This window comes from Nerophis lumbriciformis, linkage group LG07 (assembly GCF_033978685.3).
Source record: "Nerophis lumbriciformis linkage group LG07, RoL_Nlum_v2.1, whole genome shotgun sequence".
NCBI classification, from domain to species: domain Eukaryota; kingdom Metazoa; phylum Chordata; class Actinopteri; order Syngnathiformes; family Syngnathidae; genus Nerophis; species Nerophis lumbriciformis.
In genome coordinates this window covers 28,983,920-28,996,573 of record NC_084554.2, presented here as the reverse complement: position 1 = coordinate 28,996,573, position 12,654 = coordinate 28,983,920, and the positions used below count along the sequence as shown (strand labels likewise).

The window sequence follows — 12,654 nt, the reverse complement described above, 5'->3', positions numbered from 1 at the left end:
AGCTGCTTTTAGTGTCTCTGTGTTATGGGATGAAACCACAATCTAAGATCTTCTCGTTTTCTTGACCCTTTCACACTTTTTGAGTATGACATTAGTCCACATCCACGCGTGGCCGCATGAGCGCCAAAGCCCGTGTCGCACATCTGCGGTCAGATCAGCGCTGACCTTTCGCGTGACGGGGATGAAAACCCCACTGACCCCGAGCGAGCGAGCGGTCGGACCGGGTCGGGGCCTTCATGCAAGATTCAAAAGGCTTCATGGGAGCTTCCTTTGGCTTTGTTGCGGGATTCGTAGCGGGCTGAGCCGCTCCCGCGTGGCGGGCCAGAGCCTCCCCAGACTCTTCGGCTCAGAAGTTGCATGGGCTTGCAACACTGCTTTGGGGTATAAGCCAATAGGTGTGCGCAGCACAAATAGACAAACTAACACACACATATAGGATGTCAAACTCACACAGGCATCTGCCCCAACAAACGCTCTCCTCTCCGCTTTATTTACAATCCTCTGGCAGCGGTACAAGGGCCCGGGGCTATAACACACGGCACCTAATGCTCAAACTGCCAGGTAATCTCATGTCTGACATCCCCCTTTGATAGAAACTGATCAATAGACTCTTGTAAAGGAGTCATTTTCTCTGATGTTTCTACCAACCACTCCTCTCCATCTCGCTCTTTTCCCCGTCTCTCTCAGGCTCCACCACCTCTTTCTCCCATTTTATTAGCTATACATTTATAATTCATATTTCAGTCAAGCTACGAAGAAGGGAGGGTGAAGGGGGGGTGTTGGCCTTTTTGTGTAATAAAGAACAATGGCGGTGAAATGATGGGGAGAAATTCCAGTGTTTGCTGCCGGTTCCGGTGAACAACGGTTTTGGGGATCGATAGAGTGTGAAATGGGATTATAGCTAGTAATAGAGGTGAATTGGAGGAGAGAGGCCTGTGCACATGTGCGTCCAGGGATCGGGATTAGAAAAGACACACACACGTATACTGTCAACATAATGATTGCATCATCTTTACAGAAGGTGGGTAATATAGCACACATTTCTCTTTTAGTGGACGTAAAAATATGGATAATGCTTTTTTTTTTGGTTTTGTTTATGCCGTTATTGCATTTGATTTCAAACAGCACGCAGTTTATTTCGCATTACAGCCAGCCGCCGTGCAAAACGTTCTTTGGACAAGAAGCAATAGACTATTTTACTACGTTTGCACTGTCAATGAATCTGAGCTGCGCAGTATAAAGTGAGCTTTATATGCTGCTGTGGTGTTTTGTTGTACAGGGTATCTTAAAAGTAACAAACATGGCAGGCTTACGGTGCTAAAGACGCAACATTTTGCCACAAAACTGCTACAATTTGCCTTTTTTTAATCAATTAACTTTAAAAACATGATTAACAGACAATGGTAAAAATGCTTAATTTTCCATAGCCTTCAACAGTATATTGTGTTATTATTATTATTTGTTTTAATCTTCCACAAACATGTTTTCGCCAAAAAACTTTAACAAAAGAAGGGTATTCATATGGCCCCATTCATCACAGTTTACCTAACACATGAACCGTGACAGATTGTAGGACTGCACTATCCACTTTAGTCGCCAGATGGCAGTGGAGTGTTGATTGTCTTAAAATGTGTTTTGTGGCAATTCCAACTTTGACCACAGCGTCAGTTGCTATGTAGAGTGCCACTTTCCATCATTTTCAGCAGATTGCATTTCCCCCCCATTACTCTCTCATACGAGATCCACCCAGGAATGGGGTCATTTGCAAATTTTGCAATGTTTTGCCAAAAACTCAACAAATATCATTTGGCTAATTCTGTACATTTTTGTAACAAAAATCGACCAACATGGATGACATGCAGTGCTAAAAATACTACTGGTTACCACAAAAATTCAACAGTTTGCAAAATGCGCCTTTTTTTCCCCCAGAAAACTCAATGAATCTGAGTTAAGCAGTATAAAGTGACTTTTATATGCTGCTGTGGTGTTTTGTTATAGAAGGTATCTTAAAAGTAAAAAACATGGCAGACTCACAGTGCTAAAGATGCAACATTTTGCCACAAAACTGTTACAATTTGCCTTTTTTTAATTAACAAACTCGAAAAACATGGTTAACATACAATGCTAAAAATGATTCATTTTCCATAGCCTTCTATGTTGTGTTATTATTATTTGTTTTAATCTTCCACAAACATTTTTTCGCCAAAAACCTTTAACATACTGTAGGAAAGGTATTCATATGGCCCCATTCATCACGGTTTACCTAACACATGAACCGTGACACATTAGAGGATTGCACTATCCACTTTAGTCGCCAGATGGCAGTGGAGTGTTGACTGTCTTAAAATGTGTTTTGTGGCAATTCCAACTTTGACCACAGAGTCAGTTGCTATGCAGAGTGGCACTTTCCATCATTTTCAGCAGACTGCATTGCAAAATGATTACCCCCTCCCACCCAGGAATGGGCCATATGAATCCATTCCCTACTTTGTCTACAAAACTGTTAAAATTTACAAATTTTGCAATGTTTTGCCAAAAACTCAACAAATATCATTCGGATAATTATGTTCATTTTCGTAACAAAAATTGGCCAACATGGATGACATGCAGTGCTAAAAATACTACAGGTTACCACAAAAAGTTTACATTTTGCCAAATGCGCCATTTTTTTGCCGAAAACTCAAACATGGCTGATATTGCTAAATATGTTACTTTTTGCAACAAAAGTAAACTAAAATGAAAGACATACAGTGCTAAAAATACTTGCCACAAAACTGTTGTATTTTGCTATGTTTGCTATTTCTTTGCTATAAATTCAACAAATATAGTCATTGTATGCTGATAAAAGTTCAAAATTTAGCAAATTCTGCCATTCTTTTGCAACAAACACGACTGCACACTTTGCTACATAACCGTTATATGTAAATCGGTACAATGCTCAAATTTATACATTTTTCCACAACTTTATATATTGTGTTTTCTTTGCAACAAACTTCACAAGTCTGACCGTACTAAAAGGCTTTATTTTCCACCTTTTGTTTTTTCGCCAAAAACTTGACAAACATGGTCAACATACTGAGTGCAAATGTTGCTACGAAAACTGTTAACACAAGCAAATTGTGCAATGTTTTGCCAAATACTCAACAAATATTGCTGATTTTGATTTTGATCAATTAAGTACTATCTATCTATTTATTTGACTAATTGTGTTACTTTTTGCGACACACGTAACAAATATGAATGTCTAAAATATGTGATAAAATATTATATGTTGCTATAAAATTGTTATATTTTGGCAAGTTTGCTATTTTCTGCTACTATCTCAACAAATAGTTGATGAACCGGATTAAAACTTTAAAATGTTGCAAATTCTGCTATTTTTGCTATACATTTAATATGCATGGATGACTGCAAAATGTCCATACACATAATAATACACATTCATAATAGTTGACAATTCCTTTGCTACAAACTCACTCATAGTCGACATACAGTACTAAAATTTTGAAATGTTGCTAATTCTGCTATTTTTGCAACATTAAACATTTGACAAACATAGATGACATACAGTGCTAAAATGCTACATGTTCTACAAAACTGTTATTGTTTGTCAATTTTGCAACTTTTTACTACTGCTTTTTTCTGTTCAAAATATTGCTAATTCTGCATTTTTTTTTTTCAACATGTTAGCACAAAACTGTTATATTTTGCTACAAACAGTGCTAGAAAGTTCTACATTTTGTAATTCTCCTGTGATGTATAAAACATGGATTTTGACAGTGGTGATCCATCAGGGACAATGTCTTCTCTGCTTGCCAAACATAAATCATAATCATCAATTGATAAAATTAATAAATAATTGTTTGTAACAGAAATTAATGAATTAATTAATATAATACTTTTTAAATTAATTTAATTTCTAATTTACTTTCCCTAAATATCCGAAAGTATTCACCGTATTCTCTTCATTGCCTATTTTTGTTACGTTAGAGCTGTAATCCAATCAGAATTCAGCTAGTATGTTGCCAGGGCTGTGTGGAATCTGCCGGAGGCCTTCTGAATCAACAATGCGGCTGTATTAGGGGTGTCACATTTTTTTAATTTTTTTTTAGAATTAATTGCGATTCTTATTTGTAACGATTCTTAATCAATTCAATAACATTAAAAACGTATTTAAAATAAAATAAAATACATTTCAATTTGTGAGTTGCGAAAGCAGGAATTGTTATGCAAATCGACCGAGCCTCACGGTAGCCACACTTGGCTAGCAGAGAAATCTGATATTTACTTGTTTTTTTCATCCACGATTTGCTGACGGAGAACTAAATGTTGAATAGGTTGCAGATATATACTTGCAAAACCATTATCAAGAAGGACATTTCAAGAGAAGCTAAATCTTGTTAGACAAGAGTTAGCTAACCTGAAATGGTTTGTCAGCCACTTTCAATTGAATCAACCAACTATGAGCGGGACTCTTGGACTCTTGGGTGCTGCAAATTGTGAGTTCAAATATTTAATGTCTTTGTTTTTTAAGATGTTTTTACAATTATTTTAGTTTTGACAGTACCACATAGAGATACATTTTAGTTGCTGATGCGGGTTTATTGATTTTAAAATGCGCCGGAATATAGCTTGTTTTGTACACTACTGAGGTGGTTCAATACGAAGTAGTGCACAAGTGCGTTTCTGTAAAGTATTTTTCCAGCCGTGGTCATGTGGTGACATGAATTACGGTATTTTGGGGCTGTATAGCTCGGTTGGTAAAGTGGCCGTGCCAGCAACTTGAGGGTTCCAGGTTCGATCCCCGCTTCCGCCATCCTAGTCACTGCCGTTGTGTCCTTGGGCAAGACACTTTACCCACTTGCTCCCAGTGTCACCCACACTGGTTTAAATGTAACTGGGATATTGGGTTCCACTATGTAAAACGCTTTGAGTCACTAGAGAAAAGCACTATATATATATATAATTCACTTCACTTACTTTGAGAGGTATTTATTAAAGCTGGGTGCCATCTTCAAACTGTTCCAATGTTAGCATGCTAATGTACGCATGCTAACATTCTATGCTAATTATTTATGGTTAATTTTGTACTTTAAAATCAAAAAATTGTGGACTTCATTACTTGCGGCCATCTGTCTTATATATCCCTGTAAATTCTGGACTATAAGCCACTACTTGTTTCTTACACTTTGAACCCTGTGATTTATAAGATGGTGCGGAAAATTTAAGATTATTTTTCACTGACGGCCATAATAAACAGTTTTCAACAAAAAAAAAAAAGCAAATACACTGAGAATGTGTATAACTGTTTGTGCTATGGCGCTGCCATATGAACAAGTTTGCTCACTGCAGGTGCTGCAGTGTTCTTCCATTTACAAACCCCGTTTCCATCTGAGATGGGAAATTGTGTTAGATGTAAATATAAACGGAATACAATGATTTGCAAATCATTTTTAACCCATATTCAGTTGAATATGCTACAAAGACAACATATTTGATGTTCAAACTGATAAACTTTTTTTTTTTTTGCAAATAATCATTAACTTTAGAATTTGATGCCAGCAACACGTGACAAAGAAGTTGGGAAAGGTGGCAATAAATACTGATAAAGTTGAGGAATGCTCATCAAACACTTATTTGGAACATCCCACAGGTGTGCAGGCTAATTGGGAACAGGTGGGTGCCATGATTGGGTATAAAAACAGCTTCCCAAAAAATGCTCAATCTTTCACAAGAAAGGATGGGGCGAGGTACACCCCTTTGTCCACAACTGCATGAGCAAATAGTCAAACAGTTTAAGAACAATGTTTCTCAAAGTGCAATTGCAAGAAATTTAGGGATTTCAACATCTACGGTCCATAATATCATCAAAAGGTTCAGAGAATCTGGAGAAATCACTGCACGTAAGCGGCATGGCCGGAAACCAACATTGAATGATCGTGACCTTCGATCCCTCAGATGGCACTGTATCAAAAACTGACATCAATCTCTAAAGGATATCACCACATGGGCTCAGGAACACTTCAGAAAACCACTGTCACTAAATACAGTTGGTTGCTACATCTGTAAGTGCAAGTTAAAGCTCTACTATGCGAAGCGAAAGCCATTTATCAACAACATCCAGAAACGCCGCCGGCTTCTCTGGGCCCGAGATCATCTAAGATGGACTCATGCAAAGTGGAAAAGTGTTCTGTGGTCTGACGAGTCCACATTTCAAATTCCATCCATCCATTTCCTACCGCTTATTCCCTTTGGGGTCGCGGGGGGCGCTGGAGCCTATCTCAGCTACAATCGGGCGGAAGGCGGGGTACACCCTGGACAAGTCGCCACCTCATCGCAGGGCCAACACAGATAGACAGACAACATTCACACTCACATTCACACACTAGGGCCAATTTAGTGTTTCCAATCAACTTATCCCCAGGTGCATGTCTTTGGAGGTGGGAGGAAGCCGGAGTACCCGGAGGGAACCCACGCAGTCACAGGGAGATCATGCAAACTCCACACAAAAAGATCCAGAGCCCGGGATTGAACCCAAGACTACTCAGGACCTTCGTATTGTGAGGCAGATGCACTAACCCCTCTCCACCGTGCTGCCCTGTGGCGCATTATGAAGCGTAAAATACGACAGCGGGGACCCCGGACTGTTGAACGACTGAAGCTCTACATAATACAAGAATGGGAAAGAACTCCAATTTCAAAACTTCAACAATTAGTTTCCTCAGTTCCCAATCGTTTACTGAGTGTTGTTAAAAGAAAAGGTGATGTAACACAGTGGTGAACATGCCCTTTCCCAACTACTTTGGCACGTGTTGCAGCCATGAAATTCTAAGTTAATTATTATTTGCAAAAAAAAAATTAAGTTTATGAGTTTGAACATCAAATATGTTGTCTTTGTAGTGCATTCAATTGAATATGGGTTGAAAAGGATTTGCAAATCATTGTATTCCGTTTATATTTACATCGAACACAATTTCCCAACTCATATGGAAACGGGGTTTGTACCTGTAGTGTTTTCAACAAGTAGTAGAATTGCCGTTTAGTCTTCTAGCCGTCCATAGAGTTACTACTTGTATAGATTCTTCATTCATAACTCCAAGCAACGTTTGTAAGTGTTACAGTATTCCTAAAACTCCCATGTGTATGATGTCTGTAGAAGTGTTTTCATGCATGTGTGCAATTGTGATGTAATGATGCTAATGTTGTTAGCATTAGCTAATTTGCTAACATGTTTGTCTGTGTTAGTAATATTAACTTACAATGGCATTCTTTTTGTACTGTTTCAGTTTCACAAATTCCTCAGTGAACTCACCAGAACGTCACCGTGGAGTTATTGAGTCTGTTTAGCTGATTAAGAGCAAGCTTTTGCAGCTAGTGGGTCCATGACCATGAATTCTGTTTTGTTTGATCATCCGTTTTACTGCCGTGTTGCAGACACCGTTCGGAAACAATTAAGTAGTCCGAAAAAAACTAACCGTTTCTATGGTAGCCTGCTATCATTCTATTCTACTCTTTCAGCTGATACCGTGCATTTCCTAACTTAGTCACATCATGGAAGTATGCTAACTGAATCTTTGTGAGCATGTTTAACATTAAGATATTGTAATACTAACTGTGGTTTCCTAATGAAGCCTTAGCTTGACGCTCCTCTACTTTCTCCTGCTCCCGCTTGCTGCGGCAACAACAAACACAATGTTTTGTGTATCGTTTCCTTGTGAACTTAATCATTCCAAAACGTCAAACAATAACGATGTGGGGAAAAATGTGTAGCAAAATAAAGCGGGTGTGTTACAGTAAGAAAGATTAAGAAAAAGTAAGAGTAAGGTAAAAAATACAAAAAACTGTGTGGCTCGATTCCACCATACCTGACTGCCATAACCCATAATACACTGTGTCCAAACCTAATTACCGCACAGATCCTTCCGCCATAAATGCAATTAATCAGTTACATATCCTTCACTGTATTAAAGCTGTATAAAATAGTATGTTATCGAATTATTCACACAAATGTAATAATTACAAATAAAGTGTGCCTTATAATTACTCTAAGCCAGTGCTTTTCAACCTTTTCTGAGCCAAGGCACATTTTTTTCATTGAAAAAAATCCGGAGGCACACAACCAGCAGAAAACATTAAAAAATGAAACTCAGCAGCTGATATTGAAAATAAAAAGTCGTTCTCGCAATTGTTGGATATGAATTCAAACCATAACCAAGCATGCATCAATATAGCTCTTGTCTCAAAGTAGGTGTACTGTCACGACCTGTCACATCACGCCGTGACTTATTTTGAGTTTTTTGCTGTTTTCCTGTGTGTTGTGTTTTAGTTCTTGTCTTGCGCTCCTATTTTGGTTACTTTTCCTGTTTTGTTGGTATATTCCTGTAGCAGTTTCATGTCTTCCTTCAACACTATTCCCCGCACCTGCTTTGTTTTTGCAATCAAGACTATTTAAGTTGCGCGGACGCTATCCTTCTTTGTGGGGACGTTGTTGATTGTCATGTCATGTACAGATGTACTTTGTGGACGCCGTCTGCTGCTCCACACGCTGTGAACAAAGGGATGGGTCAAATGCAGAGGACACATTTCACCACACCTAGTGTGTGTGTGACAATCATTGGTACTTTAACTTAACTTAAGTCTTTGCTGTCGTCCAGCATTCTGTTTTTGTTTACTTTGCAGCTAGTTTAGTTTTAGTTTCGTTTTGCATAGCCATCCCTAAGCTTCAATGCCTTTTCTTAGCGGCACTCGCCTTTTGTTTCTTTTTGGTTTAAGTGTTAGATACCTTTTTACCTACACGGTGCCTCCCGCATATTGTGAACAAACCATGTTACCGACATCTACAACGCAATTAGCTACCTGCTGCCACCTACTGATATGGAAGAGTATTACACGGTTACTCTGCCGAGCTCTCAACAGCACAGACACTCAAAAACGGCACATTTGCGGATTATAATTACTGGTTTGCAAAAAATGTTTTTAACCCAATTAGGTGAAATTACATAATCTCCCAAGGCACACCAGACTGTATCTCATGGCACACTAGTGTGCCGCGGCACAGTGGTTGAAAAACACTGCTCTAAGCATGCAATATATACATTTCCGTATTATTCAAATAAAGTAAATAGTCCCCTTTTGGCTGAATAAACATAAAGCCCTTTCCATAAAATGTAAATGAACTTAAATAGCATTTAGGCTCCTACACTAACAATAGCTTTTTTTTAATGAGCTTTGCATTTTCTTTAAAATGTTCATAATAATATTTTTTTCTACATTTAAAACACTTCTTTATGGTTTATATAACATGTAATGGTGTTTTGGTCAACATTTTGCATAGATTATGTTTTACAAACCGTCTTCAAGCTGATTGGCTCAACTAATTGTGCAGTAGTGCCTGTTTTGACGACGCAGCCACCTAACAAGCTGACTTCTAACCATCTGCTCCAATCAAAAAAAAAAAAAAAATCATGGCCTCACTCAAGGCAACATTTTCATGACAGAATGAAGCTGGACAAGGTCCTTGTGTTAATAAAAATCGGTAATCTCTTTGTCTGACTCTTCACCCGGTCTATTCAGACAAGGTAAATACTGCCCCCAGCTTCATGCATCTTTATCCCTCCAAAGTCGTTACAATGCAGCCGTGTATTGCTGGATTGTGTTTTGCGGAGGATAAAAGCGTCATAATGTGTGGTTTTGTGTCGCGTTTTTGATCACAGATAAATGGCCAAGACACACGGCGTTGTCTTTCTGTCTCCGTCTTGTTAATGAGCGGCGTTCAGCCAGCGAGTCGGCCGCCACAGACAGAGACGAGTCATCTCTCGGTGGACAATAGGTGATTGTGAGGATGTGTGTGTTTGTACCTCCCACAGCGAGTGTGCATGTGCTAATTAAAGCGGTAAGAGTTGGTAGAAATGTGTGTATGAGTGTGTGTGTGTGGGTTCTTGTATTTCTATCCTTCTTGAGACAACAAGGAAAAGTACCTTCCATATGAGGACCGGTGAACAAGTTAGAACATAAATCATGGTCCCAATACGGAAAACCATTGCATCTAATAGAGAATGTTTCATTTGCACCCCCGGTGGTGATGCACCTGGGGATAGGTTGATTGGCAACACTAAATTGGCCCTAGTGTGTGAATGTGAGTGTGAATGTTGTCTGTCTATCTGTGTTGGCCCTGCGATGAGGTGGAGACTTGTCCAGGGTGTACCCCGCCTTCCGCCCGATTGTAGCTGAGATAGGCTCCAGCGCCCCCCGCGACCCCAAAGGGAATAAGCGGTAGAAAATGGATGGATGGATGGGTTTTAAAAGTGCGCCCCTCTGGTCAACATATGAAATAACAAGTGTGTGTAAAAATTTGAAGTGCTCCCCCTCTGGCCAACATATGTAATAAAAAGTGTAAGAAAATGAAATGCGCCTCCTTTGACCAAAATTAATCAAAAATAAATAAATAAATATGTAATACATATTACATATTGCAATAACTTGAAGTAAATAATGAAGATTAAAAAACAATTTAAAAAAAAACAATTTTTAAATAACTAAAAGCAGTCTTTTTCTCACATTGTGTCAACTTTAAAATTGGGAACAAGTTCTCATATTCTTTCTGCTTCTGTAATACTGCAATATTTTCTCGTAAAATGATTGCTTATTTATGTGAAATGATTACTTTTTAATGCAAAATGGTGACATTTGTCATATAAAATTCTGAGTTTTATCACAACATTGCCAATGTTTTTGTTGTTCTTGTAAAATATTCCCAAAATGTCAAAGTTTTCTTATACATTTGTGACTTTTGTCGAATAAAATTACAACTCTTTTCATGAAATTGCCAACATTTTAAGCTTTTCTTGTAAAATTGCGACTGTTGTTAAGTAAAATTCCAACTTTTATCATAACATTGCACAAATGTTCAGTTTTTCTTGTACAATTTTGACTTGCACTGAGTAAAATTATGACTATTATAATACTGCCAAAATTCTAAGTTTTTCTTGTGAAAGTATAACCTTTTTCTTTTGAAATTCCAACTCATTTTTCACAACAGTCTTTTTTATATTTGCATAGTATGTATATGTTATCAATGTTGTAAATACAAATCTTTATATATCTAGAAAGGGTGGTCCTAAAGAGGTAGGCAATTTTCGGAGGTCTCAAGAAGGTAACAAATACAAGAATATGCGTGTGTGTGTGTGTGTGTGTGTGTGTGTGTGTGTGTGTGTGTGTGTGTGTGTGTGTGTGTGTGTGTGTGTGTGTGTGTCTGTGTGTGTGTGTGAGAGAGCAAACGAGAGAGAGAGGTGTTTGCCTTGCGTGACCGTGGACGTGTACGTTAATTCTTAATGAGACATTTCTGTGCCCGGAGAAAAGCCAGACATGGCCATCCCGGCAATGACACACTATACTACAAAGGCCTGCCGCTATGCACACACACACACACATCATTACAATGCGCTAAAGAAGCCATTAAATAAAACCTTCACCGCAGCCTGCGTATGTGTGCGTGTGTGTGCGTGTGTGTACGTGTGCGTGTGCGTGTGGCATGGCGTGCAGACAGCTAGCAACCAAATCACACGATTGTAGCGCTGCTGGCTAATTTGAGCTACACAGGATGGAAGCAAGCAGGACTGCTTTTTACCTTCTAACGTCAACAAAGTATTCTATAATGATATCATTCCAGAGTATGCGCCTTTGTCCTGTTCTGCACCAAAATGTATAGTGTTGCACCAAAATGTATAGTCAGTGTTGCACATTGGACACCTTCTAATGCAGGGGTGTCAAACGTACGGTTTTATCCGAGTTTGCTAAGTATAAAAATGAGCCGAAATTTTTGAATGAAAGAAACCGCTGTTCTAAATGTGTCCACTAGATATCGCAATAGCAATTCTTTGTATCTTTGTAGATGATGCTACATACTGTATTTCCTTGAATTAGCGCACCAGCGGTAATTTAAAACCTCTTCTCACTCCGGCGCTTACCAAAGGCATGTGCTTATAAATTTGAGTGTGATGTAAGGATAATCATGACATCGCTTAATGCCGCAATAAAATTTAAAGCACAATGAATCATTCCTTTTGTTTGGGTCTGAAAAGGCAATTATAACGTGACACTCTTTATTTTTACAAGGGGTCATCCAACAATTACGTACGTATTTTTCTCCAGGATTTTGACCCCAACCCCCGTACGCAAAATTTACTATACCAATGATGGTACTTTACCTTTATGCGATTATAAATTATTGAAATTACCGTATTTTTCAGGCTATAAGTCACAGTTTTTTTTCAGAGTTTGGCCGGGCTCCAGTGCGACTTATATATGTTTTTTTCCTTTTTTATTATGCATTTTCGGCAGGTGCGACTTATACTCCGGTGCGACTTACACTCCGAAAAATACGGTAGCTTCCTTTATTTTGAAAATGATGCCTTGAAAGGTGACGTGTCACTCGTTTTGTACTGTATACCAGTGCAAAAAATACGCTGAACGAACATTTGCAATACCGCGAACTGTCGGGTAACGCTAAAAACGTAGTAGGTACGTGACTTACCCGGCAGTAATTGAAGGCATGCACTAATTATTTAGCAAAACGAGTTTGACCCTGCAGTAAATCGAGGCATGCGCATACTATATACCCAGCGGCAATTCAAGGAAAGATGGTATGTAAAAAAC

The 12,654-nt window shown here is 38.6% G+C and overlaps 1 protein-coding gene across 1 annotated transcript in view; it reads right to left on the bottom strand.

Annotated features, from left to right (window-relative positions):
- Positions 1-12,654, bottom strand: part of LOC133605413 (uncharacterized) — a 646,046-nt gene that overhangs the window by 394,377 nt on the left and 239,015 nt on the right. The gene's annotated exons all lie outside the window — the stretch shown is intronic.